Below are 12,955 nucleotides of genomic sequence, written 5' to 3' on the forward strand. Positions count from 1 at the left end.
GATTAGTGAGGCAGGTATGTTCACAATTGACCAATAGTGCTGGTGAAATTAATTAGAAAACAGGAAAGGAAGGGATAGTTTATATTAATTGACTCTGGGGCTAGTCTGAGGACAGGGAAAAGATCTGTAATGATAGACTAGAAAAACAAATTTAACAAATTGCCTTTTTGATATAAAATGCCATTTCTGTAAAATTGTCTGACAAGTGACATAGTGAACTAATTTTCCTATATTTTTCTCTTGATGACATTATTTTTATTTGTGCAATTTATAATTTGTGTTGGTCTTAGCTGGGTCTTTATTCCATTTTTACCATTTGCTAAACCACAATATTTTGGTCTTAGAGGTTCAATGTTTAATAGTTTCAATGAAAGATAGACCTAGGGGCTAGAACAATGAGAAACATTGCTTTAAAAAGTGTATGGGTTCGGGTGAATTAAGAACCATATTAAGTCTGAAGGACACTGAGAAACAAGATAGTTGAGAAGATTGACATAAAAAAGGTATTTGTGCCAGCCAGAATTCCTTTGCAGAGGCATGCTATCTAGGAGTGAAGAGTCAAGTAATAGAAACACAAATATTGAGACATTTTTGAAATACTTATCACTTATGGCCTGAGTTTAGTGCAAGTTGTTTTGTTAATAGCCTGTTAGTTTTCATTCCAAAATTAGGAAGAATTCAGGATTAAAGAACATGGAAACCAAAGGTTCATTCTTAGTTTTGAGCCATTGGATGGAAGACATCAAGAAGTAAAGCTATTAAAGGATGACAATCACTTCTTAGAAAGGAGAGAAAAGGAAAACCATATGTGTTGTTTTAGTCTAGTTTGCCACGGTAGTTTCTTTTGTCATTGAGGTATTTGTTTTGTTTTTTTGTTTTTTTTTTTTGATGTTAAAATAGGTATTTATAAAATAACATGGAGAATTTCATGGGAAGTTTTTGTTTTTTATAATCACTGACATTGTGGCCCTGGTAGGTCACAAGTAAACCTTCTCTAGCTAAAAGCAAAATGGAGTATAAAGTTTTGAACTGCATTGAGTCTGTTGCCTGCGTTTTGCTGATGTCATTTTTTCAAATTGTGACTCCATTTCTTCTAAGACTTTGGGTGTATATCATACTACTAATTTAACCTACGGCTTTTTCATGATGTTCTCCTTCAACGCTCACTCCATTAACAGAAAGAGGTGGTCTCATTTGAGGCCCCCATGTCTATCAGCAATACCGCCTGGAATTATTCGAGATATATAGATCGGAGAGTTTTGTTCTTTCCCTCTCATAATATTGAATCCAAGGCCCTCTTCTGTTTTTGGTAGCTCAACCACTCGAGGATGAGAATGTCCTTCACTGGCAGCAAACGCAGCGACTGTAGCCTTTGCAGTTGCATTAGCTCTCACTTCAGGACTGCTACTGATGTCCACAGTTTCATAGATGTGTTCATATCCCTCTCTTACAGCATCGCAGAACTCACTTTAAAGGACTCTTTGTAAAGCCTGAAGTTTTTGTGGTGGTACTTCTCCATTCCTTTGCAGTTTTTCCAACAATTCAATTGCTCTACAAATATCTCTCTCCAGCCTCACAGGTTCCCCCAGCGCCCACCGTCTTCTTGTTTTGCCCAGAGGTATTTGTTTCTAAAGATTTCTTTTCAAGAGCTTGCTCAAGGTAGATTGAGGAAAATATCTACAATAAAACAACACCCCAGAGCTTTGGCAATGTAGCAGAACATTAGAAAGTTTGGGATGAAAAAAAAAAAAAGAAAAACTTTAAAACGCAGAATGCAAAAAATCTACTTATTTCATTAAATTTTTTAAGTTCCCATGGATACATGGGTAATGGTGGAATCCTTGGCTTCTTGCTTTATTTAGGGCCATGCTGCCAAATTTCTGGATAATTGAATAAAGCCTCCTGGCTTCCTTAACTTCAAATAAACAACCACGGATACATGAGTGCCATATTCATCCAAACATGGTCAAAATGCACTTAGGTAGTATTTTTCTTGTGTGGTGACATTAATTATGGCATGACAGATCCTAGAAGTAAATTTGGTAGTTTAATGAGTGTTCACTTGGCATAACTAATAGCTTGAAGCAGACGTAAGGAAGACAAAACAAACACATGAAGGAGAAAAGGAGTCATAAATAACAGAAAGATGATGAGGGAAAAAAAAATAAAGAAGTTGAGAAATGAGATTAAGAGAAAGAACTACAAAGAACAGGGTGTCTTTAGCACTTAATGAATAGTTTAGAACCCTTCTCTCTTCTCTCATCTTGATTTAAAATAGAACTTTTAATAACTGGAAAGGATCTGTGGATCATCTGGTCCACATTTTCATTTCACAAATGAGAAAGCAGGGGACAGGAGAGGGTGGGTGAGTTTAACATTGGATTCAATTAGAGATGAAGCTAACATTAGAACCCAGGTTTTCTGACTCCTAGTCCATTGTTTGTTTTGCTATACCAGTTCTTATGCCTATAAAGGCTAACTGAATACAAAGTTCTTTGGGATTTAAATACCTTTGCATTTTTTTCCTTTAACAACTAACAGTAATTTTACATATATATTGTTTCTTTACAGCTTACAAAGTGCTTCATCTTATTTAACCTTTGTACCAATTCTGAGAGTGGTAGATATCAGCTATAAAATGCCCCACATAGGACTTCTCCTATTTTGATTTATATTTGGCTTTTTATTCACAAATAATCATCCAATTCTTCTTATTTGTGAAGTATAGAGGTGAATTAAAAATAAATATACCATATTGTTTCTACTCTTATAAGAACTTACTGTGCTTTAAGAAAATGAAGCATACAGAATTAGGAGGGATAGACAGATTGACAATAAAGGCAAGCAAGAAAGAAGGGACAACACGGATGGCAAAAAACAAACAAACAAACAAAAAACATTTGCAAGTTGTTGCATTGGATGACAATGATCAAATTTGATGATGATTCTGGACATTTATGGTAGAGGAAGCACTACCTCCAGTTACTTCTATAACGGTGATCCTTGCTATTTCAAGAAAGCTCTCTTTGAAGCTGATGATTTCAGTTCCCAGAAAAAGACCTAGGACTGGTGAGGAATGAGTGCTTGCTCCACTATGAACTGCACTCTCAGAGGCCTGGCAACCAAGACAGGGTGGTTTCCATCACTCCTGCCCTGCAGTCATCACTGACACTACTTGGCAGTCAGCCTGCTTCTAATGGAATGTGTCCTGCAGCTGGGAATTAGGTCATCAGTAATTCACTTAATAGCATTTTATGAGCTGGGCTCTGACACAAGAGAGCAATCTGGGCTTACCAGCAGGTGCTTTCCTTGACGTGAAGGGAAGGAGGGAGGAGACTAGATCATCTTAAGTAATCATACATTGTATTTCCAGAAAGTAATGGGTGTGGGTGAGAAAACCTGGATATTCTTCAGGCTTCTTTTGTGATCAGGCCAGCTACATGATCTTGGGCAAGTCACTTCCCATTTCTGAACTTTAGGTCTTATCCAACTCTAACATCTTATAATTCTGACTCTCAGGGACTCTTTATGGAAGTTATTAAATGCAGGATAGTCAGATCACCCTTTTCTTCTTGATGATTCTCTATGGATAGGAAGATGGATGACCCTACTCTTCTACCAGTAGTATGTTCTGAAAAGAAAAGCCCTGATTTGTAGATTTGCTCATTTCTGTGGTGCAAATATTCCTGACATGTATGATTTCAATAAGCTATATTTTTAACAAGTGGATAGCAAAATTTCCAAAAATTGAACGTTTGGCTCTCCTGAGCCAGTAGAAGCCATTACAGCACACCACTGCCTTTCCTCCACCTGCGTCATGGAATAGCTTCACGTGCGTGGATGGACACATGGTTAGATTGTCCACACACCAACATATGCATTATTTGTATCCATGTTTGGGTTTTGAATGAAAGGATAGTCATAACTTCTTTTCTTTGATTCTACTCTAGCTGCTATTCTTAATTTATCTGAAGTCCTCTCAGAAATATGTGGAGAATTCTCATTAGAAAAATGTCCATACTCATATAGCACTTCACATGAATTCCCATTTCGTCCACAACAGCTTGGACAGCTCCCAGCGATGTTCAGAGCCATTTGACTCTTTTATTTTCTCCTGACCCCTAGAACCTACATCCTTCTTGTTGAGCAACCCAATATGTATCTCATGAATTGTTCAGAAGGGTCACAGATATACAGGGCTTGGAAGTTTAAAGACATTATTAGAGTCCTTCCTTCTTTTCACTTGATGTGAGAGATGCCCTTCTTCTAGATCCTGGAAATTTAATATGTAAAATCTTCCAATTCCAGGAAAATTGAGATGATTGGGGATGAAATCAGCACCTGGAATGGTGATGGAATAAATTATTAGTTCCCTTTTATCATCTTAATTGGATAGAATGTAAAGAAAATATTCAATTAACTATCTTCTGAGCATTTATTACATGGACTTAGCATTGCAAAGTGTTGTGAAATATAAGAGATATCATAAGCTGGGACACCAGCCTTCAAATTTATAACCTGGTTGGGGAGATAAGATTAACATGCACAAATTATTGAAAACCAATTAAACACATTTTATAATCAAGTATTCAATTATATGGCACGCATTCTAAATGAAGCAGGAGTTTAGCAAAAAGTAAAATTATTGGAAGCAAGCTTTGTCCAAGTAAACTTAATGATAGCAATAGGGTTTTAAATTATCCTTGATGTGAAGATAAAGTTTACATAATTGGAGTGAAGGTACAGGACACACCAAGCTGGGGGAATTGTGTTTAAAGGGCTGGTACCAAGAAGTAGGGAGGGTGTAGAAACAAGAGATGGTAGAAGGTGGAGAAAAAAGTGATACTCCTGACCTAACACTGGGCCAGTATGCATGGGTGTGTGGGATGAGAGATTGAATATACAAATGGACAATGGTCAGACCACATATGACAACAGAATGCAGGAAGCAAACCACAACCTCTGCAGCCATCAGCCAGAAGGTTCAGAACTTGATCAATGACTGCTAATTTCCCTAATTTTTGCTCCAAATTCCAACTCAGGACCAACCAGAGAAAGCCAAATATATTCCCCAGACCAATCATGTAAGATGCCCTTCTCCTAGTTAGCCTGAAGGTTCCCCATGCCAACAGCCTCCAATAAGAACATACCTGGAGCCTTCCCTGTTTTCATCATAAAGCTTTCCCACTCGTTTGCCTGTCTGTGAGTGTCTGCCAAATAAAAGCAACCATAGGAAACTCTGAATAATAATAGTTTGTTCTCTTTTGGGAGGTTTTTGTTTATTTCCACAAGGGGAGAGGGCATACCGATTTAGTTTCGTCTGTCTCCTATTATTACAATGAATTTACACACACACACAAAATCTCTTTCTCTCTCCCTAACCTGCTCCATCCTTCCTGATTGCTACATTTTTTATATGCTTTCTTACTAATTATATTAGTGTGTCCACAAAACAGACAAAGACCAATATCAAGTGAGCTATTACCTCCATTTCAGAGGTGAGTAAAATGAGGTGTTCAGAGTAGTCAATGCTAAGGACATTCTTGTATTTCCTTTGGTTCAAAAGTGAGAGCTGAATGCCTCAATCCTATTCTGATTTTGACTCTGGCTAACCATTTTCCTTATCAAAAAGTCCTTTGTTATTATTCTTTTAATACTGGTCCCATGTTTTAAAAGGTTTGGTCTAATATTTATTAAATAATTATTATTTTTCTAGTCTATTTTAATTTGTCATCTAAAATGGTTGATCAACACAACGTAACCAGAATTTCTTTCATATTTAATGTATTTCCAGCCAAATCAAATTATGTGTTTTAAGTACTCATTGCAACATTTTATCTTAAAGATATATGGATTCTATTAGAACATTTTGAAATGCCCCAAATAGCTCATTAGCTCCCATTTCCATTGATTCTTCTGAGGATTTATTCTGATTCTGGGAATCCCAAATTGGAAAAACCCTATGACGGTTAGGTTAATGTGTCAACTTGGCCAGGTGATGGTGTCCAGGTGTCTGATCAAGCAAGCACTGGCCTAACCATTACTGCAAGGACATTTGTGGCTGGTTAATAAATTAGAAGGCTGGTTTATTGAATCATCAGTCAATTGGCTGCAGCTGTGACTGATGATGTCAACAAAGGGCATGTCTTCCACAATGAGAGAATGCAGTCAGCTGGATTTAATCCAATCAGTTGAAGACTTTTAAGGGAGACAGATAGAGAACCTTCACTTCTTCTTCAGCTAACCAGCAAAGCATTTCCTGAGGAGTTCATCGAAGTTGCCAGTTCATTTCCTGAGGAGCTCATTGAACACATTCATCAAAGTTGCCCGTTCACTACCTGAAGAGTTCATAGAACATCTTCATTGGAGTTGCCAGTTTGCTGCCTGCCCTATGGAATTTGGACTTGTGCATACCCACAGTTGCATGAGACACTTTTATAAATCTTATATTTATAGATATTTCTTGTTGATTCTATTTCCCTAGAGAACCCTAACTAGTACAAACCCCTTAGATGATATTGTTATAATTTAGTCATGATGATTTTACTAAATCCTGTAAGGTCAGCCCTTTATTCCATGCTCCAAACCCTAAGGCAAGTTACTGCTGAGATTTACAAGTAGAATTTGATTGTTTGGGATAGTTAAAGGAATTTGACACCCTTATCCAATCTACCTTAAAGGACCAGAAATTGCCATACAGCTAGCAATAAATTTTTCTGGTATAACATCCTCTTCTCCAACAAATGATCAATTTGCTGGAGGCAGCAACATAAGATTTAGCTTGACTAGGTTGAAAACTCCTCATGTTTTTGCTTTCCCTTTCAAATCTAAGATCTGATTCTCAAGTTTGTAGCCTTAGAAACTCAATTTTCTGCTCATCCTTGAACAATTTTGCTTTGGTGAATTTCATCTCACCCTGTTACATATTCTTATCTTACTCTGAGTGATTCTTTTATGAACTTACTCCCAGAACCCTGTTGACACCAGAAAAAATCTTTAAATCATTCATGGGGAGGGGAGATAATACTTTTGAGAATATCTCTTGTTGATGATGACTTCCTTCCATGGCATGTATGATATTATTAAATGCAGTCACAGAGGCTGGTCCTTTTTACCTAGGGATCTTGTCTTCTTCCTGAATTTTGCTCAATCATCTTTTATCAGAAGTCCAGGTGACCATCTGATTTGGGGGCCTGCATTAGTTAAGATGAGCGAGGCTTTTGCAATAAACAGAGCCATATTGCAAATTGGTGCCACACAATAAAAACTTATTTCTTGTTCACCCAAAAATCCAAGATTACTATTCCTTATCAGCAGCTGTCTTTCTTGTTGACTCAGGTACTCAGGCTTCTTTCATATCATGGCTCTACCATCTCATCTTCCATTGGCTGGATAAAGATGGGGAGAGAGAGTATGGAGAAAGCATATCTTCCTAGAATGCCTTGCCCTGAAATGGCACATATCCTTTCCATTCACATACTGTTAGTGAGAACTAATGCAAAGGAGGCTAGGACATTTAATCTAGTAGGGAATTTAGTTTATCTATGGGCCAAGAAAGAGAAGAAAATGAAAATTTGAACAGTCGGCAATCCTTGAGTAGTCTCTGCTTGTTGCTTACTACCCACTGAAGGTATTGGAATATGATTGGGGTTGCAAACAAACCATGATAAAAATGATCTTCCTTTCCCTGGTCTCTCTAATTTATTCAGTACATGATGTCATTGTCTTTTATTAGGGAGGAGAATGGTAGTGGATTATAAACTCTAAATTTTGCTGGTTTGCTAGATTAAGATGAGAAGGAAGATCTCAAGTATATAATGTCCTCAACCATTCCTTGGTGAACCCCCATAGCTGATTTCTGCTGCTGTGAGTTGTTCTTGACAGAAGCTCTCTTTGCTTCAACATGGCCCTCAGCAGTGGACTAGATCAGGGTTATGCTTTCAGCACTACGTCTTGAGAGCCAACTCCTGGCCTCTGGGACTTCTGATCCTTTCAGGGCCAGCTACAGTTTGGGGCCCTTCTTTTTTTTTTTTTTTTTTTTTTTAATCTTCATTTTATTGAGATATATTCACATACCACGCAGTCATACAAAACAAATCGTACTTTCGATTGTTTACAGTACCACTACATAGTGGTACATTCATCACCCAAATCAATCCCTGACACCTTCATTAGCACACACACAAAAATAACAAGAATAATAATTAGAGTGAAAAAGAGCAATTGAAGTAAAAAAGAACACTGGGTACCTTTGTCTGTTTGTTTCCTTCCCCTATTTTTCTACTTATCCATCCATAAACTAGACAAAGTGGAGTGTGGTCCTTATGGCTTTCCCTATCCCATTGTCACCCCTCATAAGCTACATTTTTATACAACTGTCTTCGAGATTCATGGGTTCTGGGTTGTAGTTTGATAGTTTCAGGTATCCACCACCAGCTACCCCAATTCTTTAGAACCTAAAAAGGGTTGTCTAAAGTGTGCGTAAGAGTGCCCACCAGAGTGACCTCTTGGCTCGTTTTGGAATCTCTCTGCCACTGAAGCTTATTTCATTTCCTTTCACATCCCCCTTTTGGTCAAGAAGATGTTCTCCGTCCCATGATGCCAGGTCTACATTCCTCCCCGGGAGTCATATTCCATGTTGCCAGGGAGATTCACTCCCCTGGGTGTCTGATCCCACGTAGGGGGGAGGGCAGTGATTTCACCTTTCAAGTTGGCTTAGCTAGAGAGACAGGGTGGGGCCCTTCTTTAGTGAATAACAATAGGGGGGCACAGGCTGGGCATCTGCTCCTGATTCTTCTTGGAATTCTAGGATGGCAAGCCTATCCCATCCTCTCCTCTTGAACTTTCTGCCCACAGTCAAGCTTCAGCAAGCCATTTGGGCAGAAAAGGATTTGATAACGAGATTCTAAGTTTGTAAATACTTGCCAAAAGCCTAATATGTCTCTGCTAGTAGAAAGACATTTACTATTTACAAACACTTCCTGCAGTAAATTGAATTATATATCCCAATAAACACATCTTCTTAATCTTAATCTATGTCCCTGTGGGTGTGAACTCATAAATGGGAACTCTGAAAATGTTCTTTTTAGTTGAGGTGTGGGAAACTGAACCAGGGTGGGCCTTAGTCTGACTTACTGGAGTCCTTATAAAGAGAAGCCGGAAGTCACAGAAGTCAGAAAGGAGAGGACATCACCACATGATGCGAAGCAGAGGTACAAGCCAAGAAACACCAAGGATGGCTGGCACCAGCACCAGAATGCTACCGTCTTCCACGAGAAAGCAAACCTTGACGATAACTTGATTTTGAACTTCTAGCCTCAGAACCATGATCCAATAGATTCTCATTGTTTAAGTCAACCCCTTGTGTGGTATTTGTCATAGCAGCCTGGCAAACAAGGACGATCTAATGATGGTATACTGTCAATATGAAAGACGGATTATGTGCCATACTTTGGTACATGTAGCTTATGATGCACCCGTGTTTTCTACATATGAGGAAGTCTTTGCATGCAGTCATTCATTCAGTGATTCATTTATCCAGTCTTCATTTAGACAAGTTATAGGTTTATAGAAAAATCAGATAGAACATGCAGAGTTCCCATATAACTTCCTTCACAAACACAGTTTTACCTATTATTGACAATGTGCATTACTGTGGTTACTTTGTTACTATTGATGAAACTATTATTACAATTACACTTTTACTTATAGACCATAGTTTACATTAGGGTTCAGTGGTTTGTATTACACAGCCTTCTGATTAAAATTTTTTTCTAGTAACATATAAAACCTAAAATTTCCTCTTTTAATCACATTCTAATATATAATTAAGTGGAGTTAACTATTTATTCATAATGTTGTGCTACCATCACCACCTTCCATTACCAAAACTATTCCCTTACCCCAAAAAGAAACACTGTACCAATTGAGCATTAACTCCCCATTCCTCACCCTCACCGCAGCCCCTGGTAACTGGTATTCCAGTTTCTGACTCAATGAATTTCCTTATTGTAATTATTTCATATAAGTGAGATCATAAAATATTTGTCCTTTTGTTTCCAGCTTATTTGACTCAACATGTCTTTGAGGTTCTATCATTTTATCATATGATTCAGAACTTCATTCTTTTTATGGCTGAATAATATTCCATTTTATGTATATACCACATATTTTTACCCATTCACCTCTTGGGTTGCTTCCACCTTTCAGCAATTGTGAATAATGCCACTATGAATACCATTAAAATATCTGTTTGAGTCCCTGCTTTCAATTACTTTTGGTATATACCTAGAGGTGGGAATGCAGGTCATATGGTATTTCTATACTGAACTTTTTGAGGAACTGCCAAAATGTTTTCTCATAAGCAATGAACAAGTGTTCCTATTTCTCTATATCCTCTCCAATATTTACTACTTTCCATTTTTAAATAGCCATTCTAGTGGGTGGCAATGGTACTTCATTGTAGTTTTGATTTTCATTTCCCTAATGGCTAATGATGTTAAACATCTTTTCATGTGCATATTGGCCATTTTTATATCTTCTTTGGAGAAATCCCTATTCCAGTCTTTTGCTTATTTTTTAATTGGATTGTTTATCTTTTTGTTGTAGAGTTGTAGGTCTTCTTTATATATTCTGGATATTAAACCTTATCAGATATGTGGTTTCCAAATATTTCCCCTATTCCATACATTGTCTTTTTTACTTTCATGATGAAATCTTTTGATGCACATAGTTTTAAATTTTGATGAAGTACCATTTATCTATTTTTACTTGCATTGTACATGCTATTAGTGTAAAATCTAAGAAACCTTTGCCTAACACAAGGTCCTAAAGATGCTTCCCTATGTTTTCTTGTAGCAGTTTTATACTTTGGGTTTTTATATTTGAATCTTTGATTGATTTTGACCTAATTTTTGTATATGGTGTAAAATAGGGATACTCCTTCATTCTTTTGCATATGGATATTCAGTTGTCCCAACACCATTGAGGTTGAAGAGATTGCTCTTTCCCTACTAGGTCAAATGGCCCCCTTGTCAAAAATCAATTGGACATAGATGTGTGGATCTATTTCTGAGCTGTTAATTTGATTTCATTTGTCTATATATCTGTCCTTGTGCCAATAGCAGTCCTTGATTACTGTAGCTTTGTAATAAGTTTTAAAATCAGGAAGTGTGGGCCCTTTAACTTCATTTTTTGCTTTTTCAACATGGTTTTGGCTATTCTGAGCCTCTACACTATCATATAAATTTGATGATTGGCTAGTCCATTTCTGCAAAGAAGGCTGTTGGAGTTTTGATTAGGATTGTGTTGAATCTGTAATGGTTATATGTAGAATTGACATCTTAGCAATTAAGTCTTACAATCCATGAACATGGAATGTCCTCCTATTTATTTAGGTCTTTTGGTTTCTTTTAGCAATGTTTTGTAGTTTTCTATTTTCAAGTCCTTTATATACCTGGATACATTTATTCTTATATATTCATTCTTTTAGTTGCTTTGTAAATGGAATTTTTTCTGGATTTCCTTTTCAGATTGTTCATTACTAGTGTACAGTAACTCTATTGAATTTTTTATGTTGGTCTTATATCTTGCCACTTTGTTGAATTTATTAATTAGCTCTAGTAGCTTTGTTGTGGATTTTTGAGTATTTTCTCTATATAGTATCATGTCATTTGCAAAATACGGAATGGTTTACCTCTTCCTTTCCAATTTGGGGATATTTATTTTCATTTTCTGGCCTAATTCCTTTGACTAAAACTTCCAGTATGATGTTGAATAGCTGTGCCAACAGTGAGCATACTTGAATTGTTTCCAATCTTAGAGGGAAAACTTTCAGTCTTTCACCACTGTGTATGATGTGAACTGAGGCCTTCATTCATGCCCTTTTTCATGTTGAGGAAGTTTCCTTCTGTTCCTAGTATTCTGAATGTTTTTATGAAGAAGAGATGCTGGATTTTGTCAAATGCATTTGCTCTATCACTTGTAATGATCATGCTTTTCCTCATTCATCCTATTAATGTGTTGTATTACATTAATTGATTTTCTTATGTTGAACCACCCTTGCATACCTGAGACAAATCACACTCAACTGTGGTGTATAATTATTTTAATGTGCTGTTGGATTTGGTTTGCTGTATTTTTTGTTGAGGATATTTGCATCTATGTTCATTCCATTTTTTTTCTTGTTATGTTGTTATCTGATTTTATTTTTAGGATGTTGTTAGCCTTATAGAATGAGATAGGAAGTGTTCCTTCCTCTTCAAATTTTTGGAAGAGTTGAGCAGGATTGGTGTTAATTCTTCTTGGAATGTTTGGTAACATTCATTAGTCAAACTATCTGTTCCTCGGATTTTCTTTGTTGGAAAGTTTTTATTACTGTTTCAATATATTTACTTTTTATTGGTCTGCTGAGATCTTGTATCTCTTCTTGCACAACTTTAGGTAGTTTGTGTGTTTCTTGGAATTTGTCTATTCATCTTGTTTATCTAATTTGTTGGCATACAATTCTTCATAGTATCCTCTTATATTTTTTTATTTATGTGGGGTCAGTAGAAATGCCCCCCTTTTAATTTTTATTTTGATTGCTTGCATTCTCTCTATTTCTTTGCCAGTCTAGCTAAAGGATTGTTAATTTTATTGATCATTTCATAGAAGCAATTTTCTATTTCATTGTTTATCTAAAAAATTATTGCTTTTTAAAAATTCTCTATTTCATTTGTATTTGCTCTAATCTTTGTTATTTCCTTCCCTCTGCTCACTTTGAGTTTAGCTTACTCTTCTTTTACTAGATCCTCCAGTTTTGAGGTTAGAAATATGATATGAGATCTTTTTTCTTTTATACTATAAGCATTTAGAGGTATAAATTTCCTTCTCAGCACTGCCTTTTCTGCATTCATGATTTTTGCTGTTTTGTGTTTTTATTATCATTTGCCTCAAGTTAAATTTATCTTGTGAT

The 12,955-nt window shown here is 36.5% G+C and overlaps 1 pseudogene; it reads right to left on the reverse strand.

The window, feature by feature from the left end:
• Positions 1 to 998: 998 nt before the first annotated feature.
• The window catches only part of LOC119517174, a 74,484-nt pseudogene continuing 62,527 nt past the window's right edge, over positions 999 to 12,955 (reverse strand).

This window comes from Choloepus didactylus, chromosome 1 (genome assembly GCF_015220235.1).
Source record: "Choloepus didactylus isolate mChoDid1 chromosome 1, mChoDid1.pri, whole genome shotgun sequence".
In the NCBI taxonomy this organism is placed as follows: Eukaryota; Metazoa; Chordata; class Mammalia; order Pilosa; family Megalonychidae; genus Choloepus; species Choloepus didactylus.